The sequence below is a fragment of the Schistocerca americana genome, chromosome 1 (genome assembly GCF_021461395.2).
Source record: "Schistocerca americana isolate TAMUIC-IGC-003095 chromosome 1, iqSchAmer2.1, whole genome shotgun sequence".
NCBI classification, from domain to species: Eukaryota; Metazoa; Arthropoda; class Insecta; order Orthoptera; family Acrididae; genus Schistocerca; species Schistocerca americana.
This window is the reverse complement of record NC_060119.1, coordinates 194,206,284-194,226,422: the sequence shown is the minus strand read 5'-3', so window position 1 is coordinate 194,226,422 and position 20,139 is coordinate 194,206,284. Positions and strand designations below refer to the sequence as shown.

The 20,139-nt window shown below is 52.9% G+C and overlaps 38 non-coding genes across 38 annotated transcripts; all 38 read left to right on the top strand.

Annotated features, from left to right (window-relative positions):
- The first annotated feature begins 135 nt into the window (after positions 1-135).
- Trnae-cuc lies at positions 136-207 on the top strand. The gene has a single exon. It is a non-coding gene; the product is annotated as a tRNA-Glu (tRNA).
- Positions 208-572: 365 nt separating this feature from the next.
- Trnah-gug lies at positions 573-644 on the top strand. The gene has a single exon. It is a non-coding gene; the product is annotated as a tRNA-His (tRNA).
- A 287-nt stretch (positions 645-931) lies between these two features.
- Trnal-aag lies at positions 932-1,013 on the top strand. Its single transcript has one exon. It is a non-coding gene; the product is annotated as a tRNA-Leu (tRNA).
- A 78-nt stretch (positions 1,014-1,091) lies between these two features.
- Positions 1,092-1,173, top strand: Trnal-cag. Its single transcript has one exon. It is a non-coding gene; the product is annotated as a tRNA-Leu (tRNA).
- A 279-nt stretch (positions 1,174-1,452) lies between these two features.
- On the top strand, positions 1,453-1,524 carry Trnae-cuc. Its single transcript has one exon. It is a non-coding gene; the product is annotated as a tRNA-Glu (tRNA).
- A 376-nt stretch (positions 1,525-1,900) lies between these two features.
- Positions 1,901-1,972, top strand: Trnah-gug. The gene has a single exon. It is a non-coding gene; the product is annotated as a tRNA-His (tRNA).
- A 287-nt stretch (positions 1,973-2,259) lies between these two features.
- Positions 2,260-2,341, top strand: Trnal-cag. Its single transcript has one exon. It is a non-coding gene; the product is annotated as a tRNA-Leu (tRNA).
- Positions 2,342-2,620: 279 nt separating this feature from the next.
- Positions 2,621-2,692, top strand: Trnae-cuc. The gene has a single exon. It is a non-coding gene; the product is annotated as a tRNA-Glu (tRNA).
- A 365-nt stretch (positions 2,693-3,057) lies between these two features.
- Trnah-gug lies at positions 3,058-3,135 on the top strand. The gene has a single exon. It is a non-coding gene; the product is annotated as a tRNA-His (tRNA).
- A 287-nt stretch (positions 3,136-3,422) lies between these two features.
- Trnal-aag lies at positions 3,423-3,504 on the top strand. The gene has a single exon. It is a non-coding gene; the product is annotated as a tRNA-Leu (tRNA).
- Positions 3,505-3,582: 78 nt separating this feature from the next.
- Positions 3,583-3,664, top strand: Trnal-cag. Its single transcript has one exon. It is a non-coding gene; the product is annotated as a tRNA-Leu (tRNA).
- A 279-nt stretch (positions 3,665-3,943) lies between these two features.
- Positions 3,944-4,015, top strand: Trnae-cuc. Its single transcript has one exon. It is a non-coding gene; the product is annotated as a tRNA-Glu (tRNA).
- A 376-nt stretch (positions 4,016-4,391) lies between these two features.
- On the top strand, positions 4,392-4,463 carry Trnah-gug. Its single transcript has one exon. It is a non-coding gene; the product is annotated as a tRNA-His (tRNA).
- Positions 4,464-4,750: 287 nt separating this feature from the next.
- On the top strand, positions 4,751-4,832 carry Trnal-cag. The gene has a single exon. It is a non-coding gene; the product is annotated as a tRNA-Leu (tRNA).
- A 279-nt stretch (positions 4,833-5,111) lies between these two features.
- Trnae-cuc lies at positions 5,112-5,183 on the top strand. The gene has a single exon. It is a non-coding gene; the product is annotated as a tRNA-Glu (tRNA).
- A 365-nt stretch (positions 5,184-5,548) lies between these two features.
- On the top strand, positions 5,549-5,620 carry Trnah-gug. Its single transcript has one exon. It is a non-coding gene; the product is annotated as a tRNA-His (tRNA).
- Positions 5,621-5,907: 287 nt separating this feature from the next.
- Trnal-aag lies at positions 5,908-5,989 on the top strand. Its single transcript has one exon. It is a non-coding gene; the product is annotated as a tRNA-Leu (tRNA).
- A 78-nt stretch (positions 5,990-6,067) lies between these two features.
- Positions 6,068-6,149, top strand: Trnal-cag. Its single transcript has one exon. It is a non-coding gene; the product is annotated as a tRNA-Leu (tRNA).
- Positions 6,150-6,428: 279 nt separating this feature from the next.
- Trnae-cuc lies at positions 6,429-6,500 on the top strand. The gene has a single exon. It is a non-coding gene; the product is annotated as a tRNA-Glu (tRNA).
- Positions 6,501-6,876: 376 nt separating this feature from the next.
- Positions 6,877-6,948, top strand: Trnah-gug. Its single transcript has one exon. It is a non-coding gene; the product is annotated as a tRNA-His (tRNA).
- Positions 6,949-13,660: 6,712 nt separating this feature from the next.
- On the top strand, positions 13,661-13,732 carry Trnae-cuc. The gene has a single exon. It is a non-coding gene; the product is annotated as a tRNA-Glu (tRNA).
- Positions 13,733-14,097: 365 nt separating this feature from the next.
- Trnah-gug lies at positions 14,098-14,169 on the top strand. Its single transcript has one exon. It is a non-coding gene; the product is annotated as a tRNA-His (tRNA).
- A 287-nt stretch (positions 14,170-14,456) lies between these two features.
- On the top strand, positions 14,457-14,538 carry Trnal-cag. Its single transcript has one exon. It is a non-coding gene; the product is annotated as a tRNA-Leu (tRNA).
- Positions 14,539-14,817: 279 nt separating this feature from the next.
- On the top strand, positions 14,818-14,889 carry Trnae-cuc. Its single transcript has one exon. It is a non-coding gene; the product is annotated as a tRNA-Glu (tRNA).
- Positions 14,890-15,254: 365 nt separating this feature from the next.
- Positions 15,255-15,326, top strand: Trnah-gug. Its single transcript has one exon. It is a non-coding gene; the product is annotated as a tRNA-His (tRNA).
- Positions 15,327-15,613: 287 nt separating this feature from the next.
- Trnal-aag lies at positions 15,614-15,695 on the top strand. Its single transcript has one exon. It is a non-coding gene; the product is annotated as a tRNA-Leu (tRNA).
- Positions 15,696-15,773: 78 nt separating this feature from the next.
- On the top strand, positions 15,774-15,855 carry Trnal-cag. The gene has a single exon. It is a non-coding gene; the product is annotated as a tRNA-Leu (tRNA).
- Positions 15,856-16,134: 279 nt separating this feature from the next.
- Trnae-cuc lies at positions 16,135-16,206 on the top strand. The gene has a single exon. It is a non-coding gene; the product is annotated as a tRNA-Glu (tRNA).
- Positions 16,207-16,571: 365 nt separating this feature from the next.
- Positions 16,572-16,643, top strand: Trnah-gug. Its single transcript has one exon. It is a non-coding gene; the product is annotated as a tRNA-His (tRNA).
- Positions 16,644-16,930: 287 nt separating this feature from the next.
- Trnal-aag lies at positions 16,931-17,012 on the top strand. The gene has a single exon. It is a non-coding gene; the product is annotated as a tRNA-Leu (tRNA).
- A 78-nt stretch (positions 17,013-17,090) lies between these two features.
- Trnal-cag lies at positions 17,091-17,172 on the top strand. Its single transcript has one exon. It is a non-coding gene; the product is annotated as a tRNA-Leu (tRNA).
- Positions 17,173-17,451: 279 nt separating this feature from the next.
- On the top strand, positions 17,452-17,523 carry Trnae-cuc. Its single transcript has one exon. It is a non-coding gene; the product is annotated as a tRNA-Glu (tRNA).
- Positions 17,524-17,899: 376 nt separating this feature from the next.
- Positions 17,900-17,971, top strand: Trnah-gug. Its single transcript has one exon. It is a non-coding gene; the product is annotated as a tRNA-His (tRNA).
- Positions 17,972-18,258: 287 nt separating this feature from the next.
- Trnal-cag lies at positions 18,259-18,340 on the top strand. Its single transcript has one exon. It is a non-coding gene; the product is annotated as a tRNA-Leu (tRNA).
- Positions 18,341-18,619: 279 nt separating this feature from the next.
- On the top strand, positions 18,620-18,691 carry Trnae-cuc. Its single transcript has one exon. It is a non-coding gene; the product is annotated as a tRNA-Glu (tRNA).
- Positions 18,692-19,056: 365 nt separating this feature from the next.
- Trnah-gug lies at positions 19,057-19,128 on the top strand. Its single transcript has one exon. It is a non-coding gene; the product is annotated as a tRNA-His (tRNA).
- A 287-nt stretch (positions 19,129-19,415) lies between these two features.
- Trnal-cag lies at positions 19,416-19,497 on the top strand. Its single transcript has one exon. It is a non-coding gene; the product is annotated as a tRNA-Leu (tRNA).
- A 279-nt stretch (positions 19,498-19,776) lies between these two features.
- On the top strand, positions 19,777-19,848 carry Trnae-cuc. Its single transcript has one exon. It is a non-coding gene; the product is annotated as a tRNA-Glu (tRNA).
- The last annotated feature ends 291 nt before the right edge of the window (positions 19,849-20,139 follow it).

The window sequence follows — 20,139 nt, the reverse complement described above, 5'->3', positions numbered from 1 at the left end:
TTGCTGGCGTTCGTCTCCACGAAATGTGTCCCGAGCATGCCGTTCTACAAAGTGGAAACGCTAAATTTTTGCCGTTGTCGTCAAGTAGCGTGTGTGCAGTTTGCTGCGTTCGCTGGAGGAGCACTTGCGTCGTTATCCGGTGTGGTCTAGTGGCTAGGATACCTGGCTCTCACCCAGGAGGCCCGGGTTCGATTCCCGGTACCGGAAATGCGCATTTTGTTGTTCCTCTTATGCGACTTGGCCCGACTTAGCTCGGACTGACGCTTGCAGAAAACTACGTTAAGTACGATCCGCGGTCACAAGTGACGGCGAGAGCGATGCGACATCTGTCCACCTCTAATCGAGGCACATACCTGTGGTCAACAGAGTTGGAGGACTGCAAGACATTGCCACGGGGATTGAATGCAGCTAGCCACCCTGCTTAGTGTCCTAACAGCGCAGACACGTTCGTTTGCTAGTACACATATAATGGAGACCGCGTCTGACACAGCTGTGGCGAGACACAGTGGGCTGAGCTTTGCTGTGCACAGCCACTTGCAGTCGCGAGAACTGCTCTCGGCGGTGCCTCCGTGGCCGTGATCGTCTAGTGGTTAGGACATTGCGTTGTGGCCGCAATAACCCAGGTTCGAATCCTGGTCACGGCACTTTTTAAACTTTTGCCTTGCTGTCGCTGCAATGACGATAGTGACCCACTGTTTGAAATCACGGTGCCCTCCTGATTGTTCGCTCATGTTCCGCAGGCTTCAGGTGGCACTACCATTTCATTATCAACACGAAATGCCGCCGCACCAGAGCGCGGGCTGCTGCCTGTGTAGTTAATCTCTATTCGAAAAGGGCACTTGTTTGATACGCAATGGATGAACAGCCAGTCGCAGCAGAACAGGAAGCTGTGTCGTGCACTGTTTCTGCAAAAGCGAAGAGCACTAGCGCGGGTAGCGTGGCCGAGCGGTCTAAGGCGCTGGTTTAAGGCACCAGTCTCTTCGGAGGCGTGGGTTCGAATCCCACCGCTGCCAACTTTTTCTCGTTTTTTGTGCCATCGCGGTGTTTTCTCGTGGCGTAGAACGTGGCTCCTGCGACCGCCGTGCCGCGTAGGTAGCGTGGCCGAGCGGTCTAAGGCGCTGGTTTCAGGCACCAGTCTCTTCGGAGGCGTGGGTTCGAATCCCACCGCTGCCACTGTTTTCTGTCTCGAAAACAGGAGCACTGATTACCCGCGAAGGGAACAACGCAGCAAGCCGTGAGCGTCTCTTTCTTAAATTGTCGTAGCAGCACAGTGCGTGGTGCAACGACAGGATTCACAGGCGCAGTCTGGTGTCACGATTGCTGGCGTTCGTCTCCACGAAATGTGTCCCGAGCATGCCGTTCTACAAAGTGGAAACGCTAAATTTTTGCCGTTGTCGTCAAGTAGCGTGTGTACAGTTTGCTGTGTTCGCTGGAGGAGCACTTGCGTCGCTATCCGGTGTGGTCTAGTGGCTAGGATACCTGGCTCTCACCCAGGAGGCCCGGGTTCGATTCCCGGTACCGGATATGCGCAATTTGTTGTTCCTCTTATGCGACTTGGCCCGACTTAGCTCGGACTGACGCTCCGCTGACGCTTGCAGAAAATTACGTTAAGTACGATCCGCGGTCACAAGTGACGGCGAGAACGATGCGACATCTGTCCACCTCTAATCGAGGCACATACCTGTGGTCAACAGAGTTGGAGGACTGCAAGACATTGCCACGGGGATTGAATGCAGCTAGCCACCCTGCTTAGTGTCCTAACAGCGCAGACACGTTCGTTTGCTAGTACACATATAATGGAGACCGCGTCTGACACAGCTGTGGCGAGACACAGTGGGCTGAACTTTGCTGTGCACAGCCACTTGCAGTCGCGAGAACTGCTCTCGGCGGTGCCTCCGTGGCCGTGATCGTCTAGTGGTTAGGACATTGCGTTGTGGCCGCAATAACCCAGGTTCGAATCCTGGTCACGGCACTTTTTAAACTTTTGCCTTGCTGTCGCTGCAATGACGATAGTGACCCACTGTTTGAAATCACGGTGCCCTCCTGATTGTTCGCTCATGTTCCGCAGGCTTCAGGTGGCACTACCATTTCATTATCAACACGTAATGCCGCCGCACCAGAGCGCGGGCTGCTGCCTGTGTAGTTAATCTCTATTCGAAAAGGGCACTTGTTTGATACGCAATGGATGAACAGCCAGTCGCAGCAGAACAGGAAGCTGTGTCGTGCACTGTTTCTGCAAAAGCGAAGAGCACTAGCGCGGGTAGCGTGGCCGAGCGGTCTAAGGCGCTGGTTTCAGGCACCAGTCTCTTCGGAGGCGTGGGTTCGAATCCCACCGCTGCCACTGTTTTCTGTCTCGAAAACAGGAGCACTGATTGCCCGCGAAGGGAACAGCGCAGCAAGCCATGAGCGTCTCTTTCTTAAATTGTCGTAGCAGCACAGTGCGTGGTGCAACGACAGGATTCACAGGCGCAGTCTGGTGTCACGGTTGCTGGCGTTCGTCTCCACGAAATGTGTCCCGAGTATGCCGTTCTACAAAGTGGAAACGCTAAATTTTTGCCGTTGTCGTCAAGTAGCGTGTGTGCAGTTTGCTGCGTTCGCTGGAGGAGCACTTGCGTCGTTATCCGGTGTGGTCTAGTGGCTAGGATACCTGGCTCTCACCCAGGAGGCCCGGGTTCGATTCCCGGTACCGGAAATGCGCATTTTGTTGTTCCTCTTATGCGACTTGGCCCGACTTAGCTCGGACTGACGCTTGCAGAAAACTACGTTAAGTACGATCCGCGGTCACAAGTGACGGCGAGAGCGATGCGACATCTGTCCACCTCTAATCGAGGCACATACCTGTGGTCAACAGAGTTGGAGGACTGCAAGACATTGCCACGGGGATTGAATGCAGCTAGCCACCCTGCTTAGTGTCCTAACAGCGCAGACACGTTCGTTTGCTAGTACACATATAATGGAGACCGCGTCTGACACAGCTGTGGCGAGACACAGTGGGCTGAACTTTGCTGTGCACAGCCACTTGCAGTCGCGAGAACTGCTCTCGGCGGTGCCTCCGTGGCCGTGATCGTGATCGTCTAGTGGTTAGGACATTGCGTTGTGGCCGCAATAACCCAGGTTCGAATCCTGGTCACGGCACTTTTTAAACTTTTGCCTTGCTGTCGCTGCAATGACGATAGTGACCCACTGTTTGAAATCACGGTGCCCTCCTGATTGTTCGCTCATGTTCCGCAGGCTTCAGGCGGCACTACCATTTCATTATCAACACGTAATGCCGCCGCACCAGAGCGCGGGCTGCTGCCTGTGTAGTTAATCTCTATTCGAAAAGGGCACTTGTTTGATACGCAATGGATGAACAGCCAGTCGCAGCAGAACAGGAAGCTGTGTCGTGCACTGTTTCTGCAAAAGCGAAGAGCACTAGCGCGGGTAGCGTGGCCGAGCGGTCTAAGGCGCTGGTTTAAGGCACCAGTCTCTTCGGAGGCGTGGGTTCGAATCCCACCGCTGCCAACTTTTTCTCGTTTTTTGCGCCATCGCGGTGTTTTCTCGTGGCGTAGAACGCAGCTCCTGCGACCGCCGTGCCGCGTAGGTAGCGTGGCCGAGCGGTCTAAGGCGCTGGTTTCAGGCACCAGTCTCTTCGGAGGCGTGGGTTCGAATCCCACCGCTGCCACTGTTTTCTGTCTCGAAAACAGGAGCACTGATTGCCCGCGAAGGGAACAGCGCAGCAAGCCGTGAGCGTCTCTTTCTTAAATTGTCGTAGCAGCACAGTGCGTGGTGCAACGACAGGATTCACAGGCGCAGTCTGGTGTCACGGTTGCTGGCGTTCGTCTCCACGAAATGTGTCCCGAGCATGCCGTTCTACAAAGTGGAAACGCTAAATTTTTGCCGTTGTCGTCAAGTAGCGTGTGTGCAGTTTGCTGCGTTCGCTGGAGGAGCACTTGCGTCGTTATCCGGTGTGGTCTAGTGGCTAGGATACCTGGCTCTCACCCAGGAGGCCCGGGTTCGATTCCCGGTACCGGAAATGCGCATTTTGTTGTTCCTCTTATGCGACTTGGCCCGACTTAGCTCGGACTGACGCTCCGCTGACGCTTGCAGAAAACTACGTTAAGTACGATCCGCGGTCACAAGTGACGGCGAGAGCGATGCGACATCTGTCCACCTCTAATCGAGGCACATACCTGTGGTCAACAGAGTTGGAGGACTGCAAGACATTGCCACGGGGATTGAATGCAGCTAGCCACCCTGCTTAGTGTCCTAACAGCGCAGACACGTTCGTTTGCTAGTACACATATAATGGAGACCGCGTCTGACACAGCTGTGGCGAGACACAGTGGGCTGAACTTTGCTGTGCACAGCCACTTGCAGTCGCGAGAACTGCTCTCGGCGGTGCCTCCGTGGCCGTGATCGTCTAGTGGCTAGGACATTGCGTTGTGGCCGCAATAACCCAGGTTCGAATCCTGGTCACGGCACTTTTTAAACTTTTGCCTTGCTGTCGCTGCAATGACGATAGTGACCCACTGTTTGAAATCACGGTGCCCTCCTGATTGTTCGCTCATGTTCCGCAGGCTTCAGGTGGCACTACCATTTCATTATCAACACGTAATGCCGCCGCACCAGAGCGCGGGCTGCTGCCTGTGTAGTTAATCTCTATTCGAAAAGGGCACTTGTTTGATACGCAATGGATGAACAGCCAGTCGCAGCAGAACAGGAAGCTGTGTCGTGCACTGTTTCTGCAAAAGCGAAGAGCACTAGCGCGGGTAGCGTGGCCGAGCGGTCTAAGGCGCTGGTTTCAGGCACCAGTCTCTTCGGAGGCGTGGGTTCGAATCCCACCGCTGCCACTGTTTTCTGTCTCGAAAACAGGAGCACTGATTGCCCGCGAAGGGAACAGCGCAGCAAGCCGTGAGCGTCTCTTTCTTAAATTGTCGTAGCAGCACAGTGCGTGGTGCAACGACAGGATTCACAGGCGCAGTCTGGTGTCACGGTTGCTGGCGTTCGTCTCCACGAAATGTGTCCCGAGCATGCCGTTCTACAAAGTGGAAACGCTAAATTTTTGCCGTTGTCGTCAAGTAGCGTGTGTGCAGTTTGCTGCGTTCGCTGGAGGAGCATTTGCGTCGTTATCCGGTGTGGTCTAGTGGCTAGGATACCTGGCTCTCACCCAGGAGGCCCGGGTTCGATTCCCGGTACCGGAAATGCGCATTTTGTTGTTCCTCTTATGCGACTTGGCCCGACTTAGCTCGGACTGACGCTTGCAGAAAACTACGTTAAGTACGATCCGCGGTCACAAGTGACGGCGAGAGCGATGCGACATCTGTCCACCTCTAATCGAGGCACATACCTGTGGTCAACAAAGTTGGAGGACTGCAAGACATTGCCACGGGGATTGAATGCAGCTAGCCACCCTGCTTAGTGTCCTAACAGCGCAGACACGTTCGTTTGCTAGTACACATATAATGGAGACCGCGTCTGACACAGCTGTGGCGAGACACAGTGGGCTGAACTTTGCTGTGCACAGCCACTTGCAGTCGCGAGAACTGCTCTCGGCGGTGCCTCCGTGGCCGTGATCGTCTAGTGGTTAGGACATTGCGTTGTGGCCGCAATAACCCAGGTTCGAATCCTGGTCACGGCACTTTTTAAACTTTTGCCTTGCTGTCGCTGCAATGACGATAGTGACCCACTGTTTGAAATCACGGTGCCCTCCTGATTGTTCGCTCATGTTCCGCAGGCTTCAGGTGGCACTACCATTTCATTATCAACACGTAATGCCGCCGCACCAGAGCGCGGGCTGCTGCCTGTGTAGTTAATCTCTATTCGAAAAGGGCACTTGTTTGATACGCAATGGATGAACAGCCAGTCGCAGCAGAACAGGAAGCTGTGTCGTGCACTGTTTCTGCAAAAGCGAAGAGCACTAGCGCGGGTAGCGTGGCCGAGCGGTCTAAGGCGCTGGTTTAAGGCACCAGTCTCTTCGGAGGCGTGGGTTCGAATCCCACCGCTGCCAACTTTTTCTCGTTTTTTGCGCCATCGCGGTGTTTTCTCGTGGCGTAGAACGCAGCTCCTGCGACCGCCGTGCCGCGTAGGTAGCGTGGCCGAGCGGTCTAAGGCGCTGGTTTCAGGCACCAGTCTCTTCGGAGGCGTGGGTTCGAATCCCACCGCTGCCACTGTTTTCTGTCTCGAAAACAGGAGCACTGATTGCCCGCGAAGGGAACAGCGCAGCAAGCCGTGAGCGTCTCTTTCTTAAATTGTCGTAGCAGCACAGTGCGTGGTGCAACGACAGGATTCACAGGCGCAGTCTGGTGTCACGGTTGCTGGCGTTCGTCTCCACGAAATGTGTCCCGAGCATGCCGTTCTACAAAGTGGAAACGCTAAATTTTTGCCGTTGTCGTCAAGTAGCGTGTGTGCAGTTTGCTGCGTTCGCTGGAGGAGCACTTGCGTCGTTATCCGGTGTGGTCTAGTGGCTAGGATACCTGGCTCTCACCCAGGAGGCCCGGGTTCGATTCCCGGTACCGGAAATGCGCATTTTGTTGTTCCTCTTATGCGACTTGGCCCGACTTAGCTCGGACTGACGCTCCGCTGACGCTTGCAGAAAACTACGTTAAGTACGATCCGCGGTCACAAGTGACGGCGAGAGCGATGCGACATCTGTCCACCTCTAATCGAGGCACATACCTGTGGTCAACAGAGTTGGAGGACTGCAAGACATTGCCACGGGGATTGAATGCAGCTAGCCACCCTGCTTAGTGTCCTAACAGCGCAGACACGTTCGTTTGCTAGTACACATATAATGGAGACCGCGTCTGACACAGCTGTGGCGAGACACAGTGGGCTGAACTTTGCTGTGCACAGCCACTTGCAGTCGCGAGAACTGCTCTCGGCGGTGCCTCCGTGGCCGTGATCGTCTAGTGGCTAGGACATTGCGTTGTGGCCGCAATAACCCAGGTTCGAATCCTGGTCACGGCACTTTTTAAACTTTTGCCTTGCTGTCGCTGCAATGACGATAGTGACCCACTGTTTGAAATCACGGTGCCCTCCTGATTGTTCGCTCATGTTCCGCAGGCTTCAGGTGGCACTACCATTTCATTATCAACACGTAATGCCGCCGCACCAGAGCGCGGGCTGCTGCCTGTGTAGTTAATCTCTATTCGAAAAGGGCACTTGTTTGATACGCAATGGATGAACAGCCAGTCGCAGCAGAACAGGAAGCTGTGTCGTGCACTGTTTCTGCAAAAGCGAAGAGCACTAGCGCGGGTAGCGTGGCCGAGCGGTCTAAGGCGCTGGTTTCAGGCACCAGTCTCTTCGGAGTCGTGGGCCCGAACACATCGCGCGCTCGCTCCGGCGTGTCGGGCGGTGTTTACGTGTGCTTCGCAGTCGGCGGCGGTTCATCGCGGTGCCTGTTTCTTCGCTGCTGTAGTCAGCTGAACTGTAAGTTAACATGGATTCTGAAGACCGAGAAAATAATATCCAGTGCGAATTTGATAGAAACGTCACCCGACCGTCTGCTTTCGAAATTCATTCGTGGATGAAAAATGACTTGAAAATTCCTGAAAGTGATGTGTTAGGATTGCAATTAGACGCGTTCTTGAACTCTTTGTTTGTTAAATTAAAATGTCCGGAATTGTGCGATGCTCTCGTAAGTGAAAACGGTGGTGTACGAAAATTCAAGCACTCTGATGGGACAATTAGTAATGTTACTCTGTCGAATGCTGGATTTGGTATCCGTAACGTTAGAGTATTCAATCTTCCGTTTGAAACCAGGAATGAGACTATAGCTCGTAGCCTTATGCCTTATGGCACAGTTTTGTCAATTACGAAAGAAAAGTGGTCTTCCGCTTATATCTATCAAGTTGAGAACGGTATTCGTAGTGTCAAAATGATTGTGAGGAAGCACGTTCCCTCGTTTTTGGTTATGGCCGGCCACCGGGCTTTTATTTCGTATAGTGGTCAGCCGCAAACGTGCTCCTATTGTAATGCCACAGACCATTTTCGGCAAAATTGTCCTAGGCGTAGGCGCCCTGTGCAGCTACCGCCCCGTGGGCAAGATGACGACGCGTCGTACGCGGCCGTGTTGTTAGGTGTTCCCCGTTCACCGGCACGTTCCGCGGAAACGGAAACGCCGTTAGTTGCTGCGATCGCGATGGATGTCGATGCCACTGCAACCGGTTCTGATTCTGTTCAAACCTTGTCCGTACCTTCTCAGTCAGTTCCCGCCGCTACTGTGCCGATTCCGCCTCCGGCTGTGCCTGAAGTTCCGGAACGGCCCGGATCAGAACCCGTTCAGGTGGTTACCCCCCCTGTTGCGGTAGTGGATTCGTCACCATCTAATTCCGTACCTCAAGGTGTTCCGGACGCGGCTCCTGCCTCACAGGAACCAAAGCCAAGGCGTGAAAGTGTTTCAGACAGGCGCGGCAATACTGACCGCTTCCGCAGTGCCAGTAGTTCGCGGATTTTAGAAAAACGAACCTTTTCTCACGGAGAACGCAGCCCGTCTCCGGAGTGGAAGCAGGTTCCCCGTCAGAAGTCGAAACAAAAGACAAAATCTGTGCAAAAGCCGGCGCATAAGCCCTCGCCCCGCCCCGTAGTCGAATCTCGGCCGTCGGTTGCGGGGGGGCGTCGTCCACCGCGTCCTGTGGCGAGCAGTCAGCCAGCGCCTACGACAAGTGTGTCGGAAGACAGGCGGGAAGCGGTTGTACGGCAGTTAAAGGAAATGTTGCACCACTCTGATGTAAATCTAGCAATGGACACTACGACGTCTCAGGCAACGAACCCGGCACAACTTTCGGTTAAGCGTAAGGCGGAAGACGCCCCCCAGCGTCGCACGCGTCCCCCTTCACAGGATTCCGCGTCTGCACCTCCCACACAAGAACCGCCTACTTCAGCTGCACCGTCTGAACGTTGTGACTGGGCAGACGATATGGAGCAGGAGGGTGGGTCCACTCCTGCCGTCTAATTTGTTTTATTTGTTTTTCCTTGTTGTCTATGGTAGCACGCCCTCCATCAGTTGTGGCTACTATTAATCTTAATAAATTGGAGTCGCCTGTGAAGTTTGCAAGTTTTGTGGGTTTTATAAATTACATTGCTGCTGACATAGTGTTTTTGCAGGAGGTTGTGATAGATCTACTTCACTCCATTCCGGGCTATCAAGTACTTTTGAACTTTGATATCGAGTGTAATTGTGGTACTGCCATTTTAATTCGTGTTGGTCATGACTATAGTAATGTCGCTACGATTCCTAACGGTCGTGGTGTAGCTTGCACGATCAACAACGTACGATATGTTAACGTGTACGCCCCTTCTGGTGCCGACGGGCAGCCACGTCGCCGTGTGTTTTATAGTAGTGACATTTGTCACCTTTTACGGGGCCCCCACCTGCCTGTAGTCATGGGCGGCGATTTTAACTGCGTGCTGGAAGATAGAGATCAGGAGCCGCGGCCGTATAAGTGCCTAGAATTACAGACGCTCGTTACTGAGATGAATTTAATTGACTCGTGGTGTTATTTACATCCGCGGGCCGTGGGATTTACTTTCTTTTACCCCACGGGTCGGAGTCGGCTTGATAGAATTTATGTTTCTCGTGATAAACAGCACTGTCTTACGGAATCCTCTGTTCACCCCGTGATTTTTTCCGATCATTGTGCGTATGTCTGCCGCTTTCATTCTCTGTTGGCGATTAAACCCCGCGCCAGTCGATTATGGAAGTTTAATGTGCGACATCTCTCACATCCACATTTTGCGCCGGTTATCGTGCGTGTGTGGCAGAGGGTGCTGAAATATCGCGGTCTCTATGCCTCCACTTTGTCATGGTGGGTAGAATCTGTTAAGCCGGCATTACGCAAGGCCATCCTGGAGTTCAGTCAGGATGTTGCTCACTGGGAGCGTTCTACGTTGCAATTTTACGAGAGCTGTTTAAATGATGCCATCCACCTGCACACAAATAATCCCGCTCTTCGGATAGCGACAATTCGGCGTATAAAACACCGTCTTCTGGATTTGAAAAGGGAATCGTTGCGCGGATCTGTCGTACGGAGCCGAGCCCCCGGGGCGCTGGCTGATGAAGCGCCTTCCGTGTTTCATCAGCTGCGCGAACGCCGGCGCGCGCGGCGACGTTACGTCACAGAGCTGGAATCAGCTGACGGTGCGCGGCTTAATAGCCAGGCGGCAATTCTTGCCGAGGCCCACCGTCACTTCATCGAACTTTTCAGTGAGAAATACACTGATGCTGCCGCGATTTCCGCGCTTCTCCACGACGTTCCGTACGTCTTATCCGTAGCGGATCGCCGTCGCCTCACAGAAAACTTTACCGTGGACGAAGTGGGTGATGTCTTAAAACTGTGTTCCCAGAATAAATCACCGGGCGCTGATGGGTTGCCACCGGAATTTTATATGCATTTCTGGCACTTGTTTGGCTCTGCCCTGACTGATGTTTTTAATGAAATTTTAAATGGTGTGGATGTCCCTGCGTCCTTCTTGGAAGGTATTGTGGTCTTGGTTCCAAAGGTTCCAGTCACCAGGAAACTGTGCAATCTTAGACCAATCACCCTTCTTAATGGTGATTACAAACTCTTCACCAAATGTGTCTCCTCCCGCTTGAAGCTGGTTATGAAAAAACTGATTAGTCCCTTTCAATACTGTGCAGTACCTCAACGCACTCTCTATGGTGCTGTGTCGACATACCGCGATGCCATTGCCTATGCTTCGACGAATAGGATTCCTTTTGGCATTTTATCCATCGATTTTGCAATGGCTTTTGACAGAGTTGGCCATCTATATCTCCGACGGGTGCTCCAGAAGTTTGGTTTCGGTGTAAAGTATATAACTATGATTTTTAACCTTTTCAAAAATTCCACCTCACGGATTAGTATCAATGGGCTTTTATCGAAACCTGTTCCGCTCTGCTGTTCAGACAAACAAGGGTGCCCTCTGTCAATGGCGCTTTACGCCATTTCCTTAGATCCTTTGTTGCGTAAGTTGCACAGTGTTTGTAGGGGAATACGTATTGGGGATGAGAAGCACGTTTGTCGCGCTTATGCTGACGACCTTGGCCTCTTGGTGTCCTCGGCTACCGACTTTGATACAATACGCGCTGTTCTTACGCAGTATGAACGTGCATCCGGTGCGAGCATCAATACCCGTAAGACGGTTTTTCTGCCTATATATGCGGCGACACGGGGCTTCAAACGCCCATGGTTTACAGTGAAGCAGGAACACAAGATTTTGGGTGTTCGCTTTCACGCCAATCTGTTACAGACAGCGTCCTACAACTGGCGTATTGTCTTAAATGGCATACGAGCTATGGCTAGCCTGTCCGCTACTCGCACCCTCGCATTAACACAGCGGGTGATTTTAATAAATGTTTTCTTGCTCAGCAAAGCCTGGTACCTCGCTCAGTTATTTCAGGTACCCAAGAATTTGGGCAGAGCCATAACACAGGCAGTCTATTGGCTATTGTGGCGGGGACATATTTTCAAGGTGTCTTACGAAACATGTACTTTGCCGCGCGAACAGGGTGGACTCGGCCTCATTCATTTTGCTATGAAAGCCGCAGCGTTGCTCCTTCATCGGACGAGCGTCACCATTGAACAGGATCCGTCGAGCCCCACAGCTGTTCTGTTCGCTATTCATCGGCCTCTATCTGAAGCGGCACCTCTCGACCCGACTGCAATACCGTTTCAGCTGCGTTATGTTCGAGAATACTACATTCAAAAAAGTTATCTTGCCGCCGATGTACTCGACGATCGAACACGGACTGTGAAACGTGTCTACCAGGGACTAAGAGGACGGCCAGTCGGTAATAAGATGGAGGCGCGCTACCCGCGATCTGCGTGGAGGACGGCGTGGGCTCACGTTCACGCTCCCTTCCTGTCAGCGGACGTCAGCAGCTTTTGGTACCAAGTGGTTAACCGAATTCTCCCCACCAACGAAAAGTTGCGCCGCATTCACTTATCTCCATCGAGCTTGTGTGAAGACTGTCGCCAAGACGACACCTTAGAACATCGTTTCGTGTGCCTAAGGTCACTGTCGATTTGGAACATTGCCGCCAGGATGCTCGCACTTATCAACCGGACCAGCGCTGCCGCTTTTTCTGCGGACACGGCTTTGATCCCAGACTTCAACCCATATCCGCATACGAAGCGTGCCGCCACTGTATGGATCGTGGCTCACACTGTGTTCGCCCTCCTGCAATTGCGACTTACGGACGACTATGCCTATCTGGTTCATTTGTCCACGCAACATGACCTCATTAAAACCAGGAAAGACTATCACAAAATCTTTGCCAATTTTCTGCAAATTGCACTCGCATTTGCCCACGACAAACTGTTGTCTCCGGGTCCGGATACGTAGTTAATGTAAATTGAATGCTCCAGGAACAGTGCAACATTCAACAAGTACGATGCTTCCGCTTGTGCCGGACTGCAACGTGGCAACGACGACGAAAAGTTTAACAAAGTTTTATCCTGTGTTCGTGTGTGTTTGTGTTTCGTTGTCGTTTAGTGATTTTTTTCTGTTTTTATTCATTTTTTATACCGTCTGGTTCCTCCGTCATTGACGTACATTCACGGGGGCGTTGCGCACCGCGCTGCCACGGAGATTGTTTGGTTTTTAAGAAAAGTGGATTTTTTTTTTTTTTTTTTTTTTTTTTTTTTTTTGCGGCGCAACTTTTCGTTGTGTTTTCCTTTTCGTGATCCGCCGGACAGTTCGGAACGTTTGTGAGTCTACTCATTCCTTTGACATGTGTCGATATTTTTAATTTTTGTGACTTTTTTCATTACTTATTTTAATGGCCGCCACGAAGCATTTTGAATATAATATCAAGGGACGTGTGAAGGGTGTTCCTTCCCTGTTACTGAGAGGACTAACTCAGGCAGTATTTGATTTTTTATTCTTTTTTTTCAAATTTTATTCTTTCTTTATTGCATTTAGGTGGAAAGCGCCTGTTGCGCTGTTATTCTTTCATTTTTTATTTTAAGGCGTGTAGGCGCCGAGCGACTGCTTTGCTGTCATTATAGGCCTGCGCTTTCACTTCAAGAGGGTTTTAGTTTTCCTTCGATGCTTCGCTAGCGGTAAACAGCCACAAGAAACTTTCCTCAAAGCCACCCAGTATCTCCGATTCCATCACATCATCTTGACCACCAACGTCTACCGGAGGACGTCGACGCTCACGGAACCATACCGAGGAGTTTACGGTTTTTCAGCTGAATGGACAGTACAACAATTCATCCTTTCTGTTTGCAAGAAGCACCGTTTTCTTTTATAGCTAAAGAAGCTCGCCGAAGAAGGCATAAATTGGAGAGCGCAAGGCCGGGCTATAAGGGGAGTTGGGAGGCCCGTAAAAAAAAAAAAAGAAAAAAAAAAAAAAAAAAAAAAAAAGAAAAAAAAAAAAAAAAAAAAGCTGCCACTGTTTTCTGTCTCGAAAACAGGAGCACTGATTGCCCGCGAAGGGAACAGCGCAGCAAGCCGTGAGCGTCTCTTTCTTAAATTGTCGTAGCAGCACAGTGCGTGGTGCAACGACAGGATTCACAGGCGCAGTCTGGTGTCACGGTTGCTGGCGTTCGTCTCCACGAAATGTGTCCCGAGCATGCCGTTCTACAAAGTGGAAACGCTAAATTTTTGCCGTTGTCGTCAAGTAGCGTGTGTGCAGTTTGCTGCGTTCGCTGGAGGAGCACTTGCGTCGTTATCCGGTGTGGTCTAGTGGCTAGGATACCTGGCTCTCACCCAGGAGGCCCGGGTTCGATTCCCGGTACCGGAAATGCGCATTTTGTTGTTCCTCTTATGCGACTTGGCCCGACTTAGCTCGGACTGACGCTTGCAGAAAACTACGTTAAGTACGATCCGCGGTCACAAGTGACGGCGAGAGCGATGCGACATCTGTCCACCTCTAATCGAGGCACATACCTGTGGTCAACAGAGTTGGAGGACTGCAAGACATTGCCACGGGGATTGAATGCAGCTAGCCACCCTGCTTAGTGTCCTAACAGCGCAGACACGTTCGTTTGCTAGTACACATATAATGGAGACCGCGTCTGACACAGCTGTGGCGAGACACAGTGGGCTGAACTTTGCTGTGCACAGCCACTTGCAGTCGCGAGAACTGCTCTCGCCGGTGCCTCCGTGGCCGTGATCGTCTAGTGGCTAGGACATTGCGTTGTGGCCGCAATAACCCAGGTTCGAATCCTGGTCACGGCACTTTTTAAACTTTTGCCTTGCTGTCGCTGCAATGACGATAGTGACCCACTGTTTGAAATCACGGTGCCCTCCTGATTGTTCGCTCATGTTCCGCAGGCTTCAGGTGGCACTACCATTTCATTATCAACACGTAATGCCGCCGCACCAGAGCGCGGGCTGCTGCCTGTGTAGTTAATCTCTATTCGAAAAGGGCACTTGTTTGATACGCAATGGATGAACAGCCAGTCGCAGCAGAACAGGAAGCTGTGTCGTGCACTGTTTCTGCAAAAGCGAAGAGCACTAGCGCGGGTAGCGTGGCCGAGCGGTCTAAGGCGCTGGTTTCAGGCACCAGTCTCTTCGGAGGCGTGGGTTCGAATCCCACCGCTGCCACTGTTTTCTGTCTCGAAAACAGGAGCACTGATTGCCCGCGAAGGGAACAGCGCAGCAAGCCGTGAGCGTCTCTTTCTTAAATTGTCGTAGCAGCACAGTGCGTGGTGCAACGACAGGATTCACAGGCGCAGTCTGGTGTCACGGTTGCTGGCGTTCGTCTCCACGAAATGTGTCCCGAGCATGCCGTTCTACAAAGTGGAAACGCTAAATTTTTGCCGTTGTCGTCAAGTAGCGTGTGTGCAGTTTGCTGCGTTCGCTGGAGGAGCACTTGCGTCGTTATCCGGTGTGGTCTAGTGGCTAGGATACCTGGCTCTCACCCAGGAGGCCCGGGTTCGATTCCCGGTACCGGAAATGCGCATTTTGTTGTTCCTCTTATGCGACTTGGCCCGACTTAGCTCGGACTGACGCTTGCAGAAAACTACGTTAAGTACGATCCGCGGTCACAAGTGACGGCGAGAGCGATGCGACATCTGTCCACCTCTAATCGAGGCACATACCTGTGGTCAACAGAGTTGGAGGACTGCAAGACATTGCCACGGGGATTGAATGCAGCTAGCCACCCTGCTTAGTGTCCTAACAGCGCAGACACGTTCGTTTGCTAGTACACATATAATGGAGACCGCGTCTGACACAGCTGTGGCGAGACACAGTGGGCTGAACTTTGCTGTGCACAGCCACTTGCAGTCGCGAGAACTGCTCTCGGCGGTGCCTCCGTGGCCGTGATCGTCTAGTGGTTAGGACATTGCGTTGTGGCCGCAATAACCCAGGTTCGAATCCTGGTCACGGCACTTTTTAAACTTTTGCCTTGCTGTCGCTGCAATGACGATAGTGACCCACTGTTTGAAATCACGGTGCCCTCCTGATTGTTCGCTCATGTTCCGCAGGCTTCAGGTGGCACTACCATTTCATTATCAACACGTAATGCCGCCGCACCAGAGCGCGGGCTGCTGCCTGTGTAGTTAATCTCTATTCGAAAAGGGCACTTGTTTGATACGCAATGGATGAACAGCCAGTCGCAGCAGAACAGGAAGCTGTGTCGTGCACTGTTTCTGCAAAAGCGAAGAGCACTAGCGCGGGTAGCGTGGCCGAGCGGTCTAAGGCGCTGGTTTAAGGCACCAGTCTCTTCGGAGGCGTGGGTTCGAATCCCACCGCTGCCAACTTTTTCTCGTTTTTTGCGCCATCGCGGTGTTTTCTCGTGGCGTAGAACGCAGCTCCTGCGACCGCCGTGCCGCGTAGGTAGCGTGGCCGAGCGGTCTAAGGCGCTGGTTTCAGGCACCAGTCTCTTCGGAGGCGTGGGTTCGAATCCCACCGCTGCCACTGTTTTCTGTCTCGAAAACAGGAGCACTGATTGCCCGCGAAGGGAACAGCGCAGCAAGCCGTGAGCGTCTCTTTCTTAAATTGTCGTAGCAGCACAGTGCGTGGTGCAACGACAGGATTCACAGGCGCAGTCTGGTGTCACGGTTGCTGGCGTTCGTCTCCACGAAATGTGTCCCGAGCATGCCGTTCTACAAAGTGGAAACGCTAAATTTTTGCCGTTGTCGTCAAGTAGCGTGTGTGCAGTTTGCTGCGTTCGCTGGAGGAGCACTTGCGTCGTTATCCGGTGTGGTCTAGTGGCTAGGATACCTGGCTCTCACCCAGGAGGCCCGGGTTCGATTCCCGGTACCGGAAATGCGCATTTTGTTGTTCCTCTTATGCGACTTGGCCCGACTTAGCTCGGACTGACGCTTGCAGAAAACTACGTTAAGTACGATCCGCGGTCACAAGTGACGGCGAGAGCGATGCGACATCTGTCCACCTCTAATCGAGGCACATACCTGTGGTCAACAGAGTTGGAGGACTGCAAGACATTGCCACGGGGATTGAATGCAGCTAGCCACCCTGCTTAGTGTCCTAACAGCGCAGACACGTTCGTTTGCTAGTACACATATAATGGAGACCGCGTCTGACACAGCTGTGGCGAGACACAGTGGGCTGAGCTTTGCTGTGCACAGCCACTTGCAGTCGCGAGAACTGCTCTCGGCGGTGCCTCCGTGGCCGTGATCGTCTAGTGGTTAGGACATTGCGTTGTGGCCGCAATAACCCAGGTTCGAATCCTGGTCACGGCACTTTTTAAACTTTTGCCTTGCTGTCGCTGCAATGACGATAGTGACCCACTGTTTGAAATCACGGTGCCCTCCTGATTGTTCGCTCATGTTCCGCAGGCTTCAGGTGGCACTACCATTTCATTATCAACACGTAATGCCGCCGCACCAGAGCGCGGGCTGCTGCCTGTGTAGTTAATCTCTATTCGAAAAGGGCACTTGTTTGATACGCAATGGATGAACAGCCAGTCGCAGCAGAACAGGAAGCTGTGTCGTGCACTGTTTCTGCAAAAGCGAAGAGCACTAGCGCGGGTAGCGTGGCCGAGCGGTCTAAGGCGCTGGTTTAAGGCACCAGTCTCTTCGGAGGCGTGGGTTCGAATCCCACCGCTGCCAACTTTTTCTCGTTTTTTGCGCCATCGCGGTGTTTTCTCGTGGCGTAGAACGCAGCTCCTGCGACCGCCGTGCCGCGTAGGTAGCGTGGCCGAGCGGTCTAAGGCGCTGGTTTCAGGCACCAGTCTCTTCGGAGGCGTGGGTTCGAATCCCACCGCTGCCACTGTTTTCTGTCTCGAAAACAGGAGCACTGATTGCCCGCGAAGGGAACAGCGCAGCAAGCCGTGAGCGTCTCTTTCTTAAATTGTCGTAGCAGCACAGTGCGTGGTGCAACGACAGGATTCACAGGCGCAGTCTGGTGTCACGGTCGCTGGCGTTCGTCTCCACGAAATGTGTCCCGAGCATGCCGTTCTACAAAGTGGAAACGCTAAATTTTTGCCGTTGTCGTCAAGTAGCGTGTGTGCAGTTTGCTGCGTTCGCTGGAGGAGCACTTGCGTCGTTATCCGGTGTGGTCTAGTGGCTAGGATACCTGGCTCTCACCCAGGAGGCCCGGGTTCGATTCCCGGTACCGGAAATGCGCATTTTGTTGTTCCTCTTATGCGACTTGGCCCGACTTAGCTCGGACTGACGCTCCGCTGACGCTTGCAGAAAATTACGTTAAGTACGATCCGCGGTCACAAGTGACGGCGAGAGCGATGCGACATCTGTCCACCTCTAATCGAGGCACATACCTGTGGTCAACAGAGTTGGAGGACTGCAAGACATTGCCACGGGGATTGAATGCAGCTAGCCACCCTGCTTAGTGTCCTAACAGCGCAGACACGTTCGTTTGCTAGTACACATATAATGGAGACCGCGTCTGACACAGCTGTGGCGAGACACAGTGGGCTGAGCTTTGCTGTGCACAGCCACTTGCAGTCGCGAGAACTGCTCTCGGCGGTGCCTCCGTGGCCGTGATCGTCTAGTGGCTAGGACATTGCGTTGTGGCCGCAATAACCCAGGTTCGAATCCTGGTCACGGCACTTTTTAAACTTTTGCCTTGCTGTCGCTGCAATGACGATAGTGACCCACTGTTTGAAATCACGGTGCCCTCCTGATTGTTCGCTCATGTTCCGCAGGCTTCAGGTGGCACTACCATTTCATTATCAACACGTAATGCCGCCGCACCAGAGCGCGGGCTGCTGCCTGTGTAGTTAATCTCTATTCGAAAAGGGCACTTGTTTGATACGCAATGGATGAACAGCCAGTCGCAGCAGAACAGGAAGCTGTGTCGTGCACTGTTTCTGCAAAAGCGAAGAGCACTAGCGCGGGTAGCGTGGCCGAGCGGTCTAAGGCGCTGGTTTCAGGCACCAGTCTCTTCGGAGGCGTGGGTTCGAATCCCACCGCTGCCACTGTTTTCTGTCTCGAAAACAGGAGCACTGATTGCCCGCGAAGGGAACAGCGCAGCAAGCCGTGAGCGTCTCTTTCTTAAATTGTCGTAGCAGCACAGTGCGTGGTGCAACGACAGGATTCACAGGCGCAGTCTGGTGTCACGGTTGCTGGCGTTCGTCTCCACGAAATGTGTCCCGAGCATGCCGTTCTACAAAGTGGAAACGCTAAATTTTTGCCGTTGTCGTCAAGTAGCGTGTGTGCAGTTTGCTGCGTTCGCTGGAGGAGCACTTGCGTCGTTATCCGGTGTGGTCTAGTGGCTAGGATACCTGGCTCTCACCCAGGAGGCCCGGGTTCGATTCCCGGTACCGGAAATGCGCATTTTGTTGTTCCTCTTATGCGACTTGGCCCGACTTAGCTCGGACTGACGCTTGCAGAAAACTACGTTAAGTACGATCCGCGGTCACAAGTGACGGCGAGAGCGATGCGACATCTGTCCACCTCTAATCGAGGCACATACCTGTGGTCAACAGAGTTGGAGGACTGCAAGACATTGCCACGGGGATTGAATGCAGCTAGCCACCCTGCTTAGTGTCCTAACAGCGCAGACACGTTCGTTTGCTAGTACACATATAATGGAGACCGCGTCTGACACAGCTGTGGCGAGACACAGTGGGCTGAACTTTGCTGTGCACAGCCACTTGCAGTCGCGAGAACTGCTCTCTGCGGTGCCTCCGTGGCCGTGATCGTCTAGTGGCTAGGACATTGCGTTGTGGCCGCAATAACCCAGGTTCGAATCCTGGTCACGGCACTTTTTAAACTTTTGCCTTGCTGTCGCTGCAATGACGATAGTGACCCACTGTTTGAAATCACGGTGCCCTCCTGATTGTTCGCTCATGTTCCGCAGGCTTCAGGTGGCACTACCATTTCATTATCAACACGTAATGCCGCCGCACCCGAGCGCGGGCTGCTGCCTGTGTAGTTAATCTCTATTCGAAAAGGGCACTTGTTTGATACGCAATGGATGAACAGCCAGTCGCAGCAGAACAGGAAGCTGTGTCGTGCACTGTTTCTGCAAAAGCGAAGAGCACTAGCGCGGGTAGCGTGGCCGAGCGGTCTAAGGCGCTGGTTTCAGGCACCAGTCTCTTCGGAGGCGTGGGTTCGAATCCCACCGCTGCCACTGTTTTCTGTCTCGAAAACAGGAGCACTGATTGCCCGCGAAGGGAACAGCGCAGCAAGCCGTGAGCGTCTCTTTCTTAAATTGTCGTAGCAGCACAGTGCGTGGTGCAACGACAGGATTCACAGGCGCAGTCTGGTGTCACGGTTGCTGGCGTTCGTCTCCACGAAATGTGTCCCGAGCATGCCGTTCTACAAAGTGGAAACGCTAAATTTTTGCCGTTGTCGTCAAGTAGCGTGTGTGCAGTTTGCTGCGTTCGCTGGAGGAGCACTTGCGTCGTTATCCGGTGTGGTCTAGTGGCTAGGATACCTGGCTCTCACCCAGGAGGCCCGGGTTCGATTCCCGGTACCGGAAATGCGCATTTTGTTGTTCCTCTTATGCGACTTGGCCCGACTTAGCTCGGACTGACGCTTGCAGAAAACTACGTTAAGTACGATCCGCGGTCACAAGTGACGGCGAGAGCGATGCGACATCTGTCCACCTCTAATCGAGGCACATACCTGTGGTCAACAGAGTTGGAGGACTGCAAGACATTGCCACGGGGATTGAATGCAGCTAGCCACCCTGCTTAGTGTCCTAACAGCGCAGACACGTTCGTTTGCTAGTACACATATAATGGAGACCGCGTCTGACACAGCTGTGGCG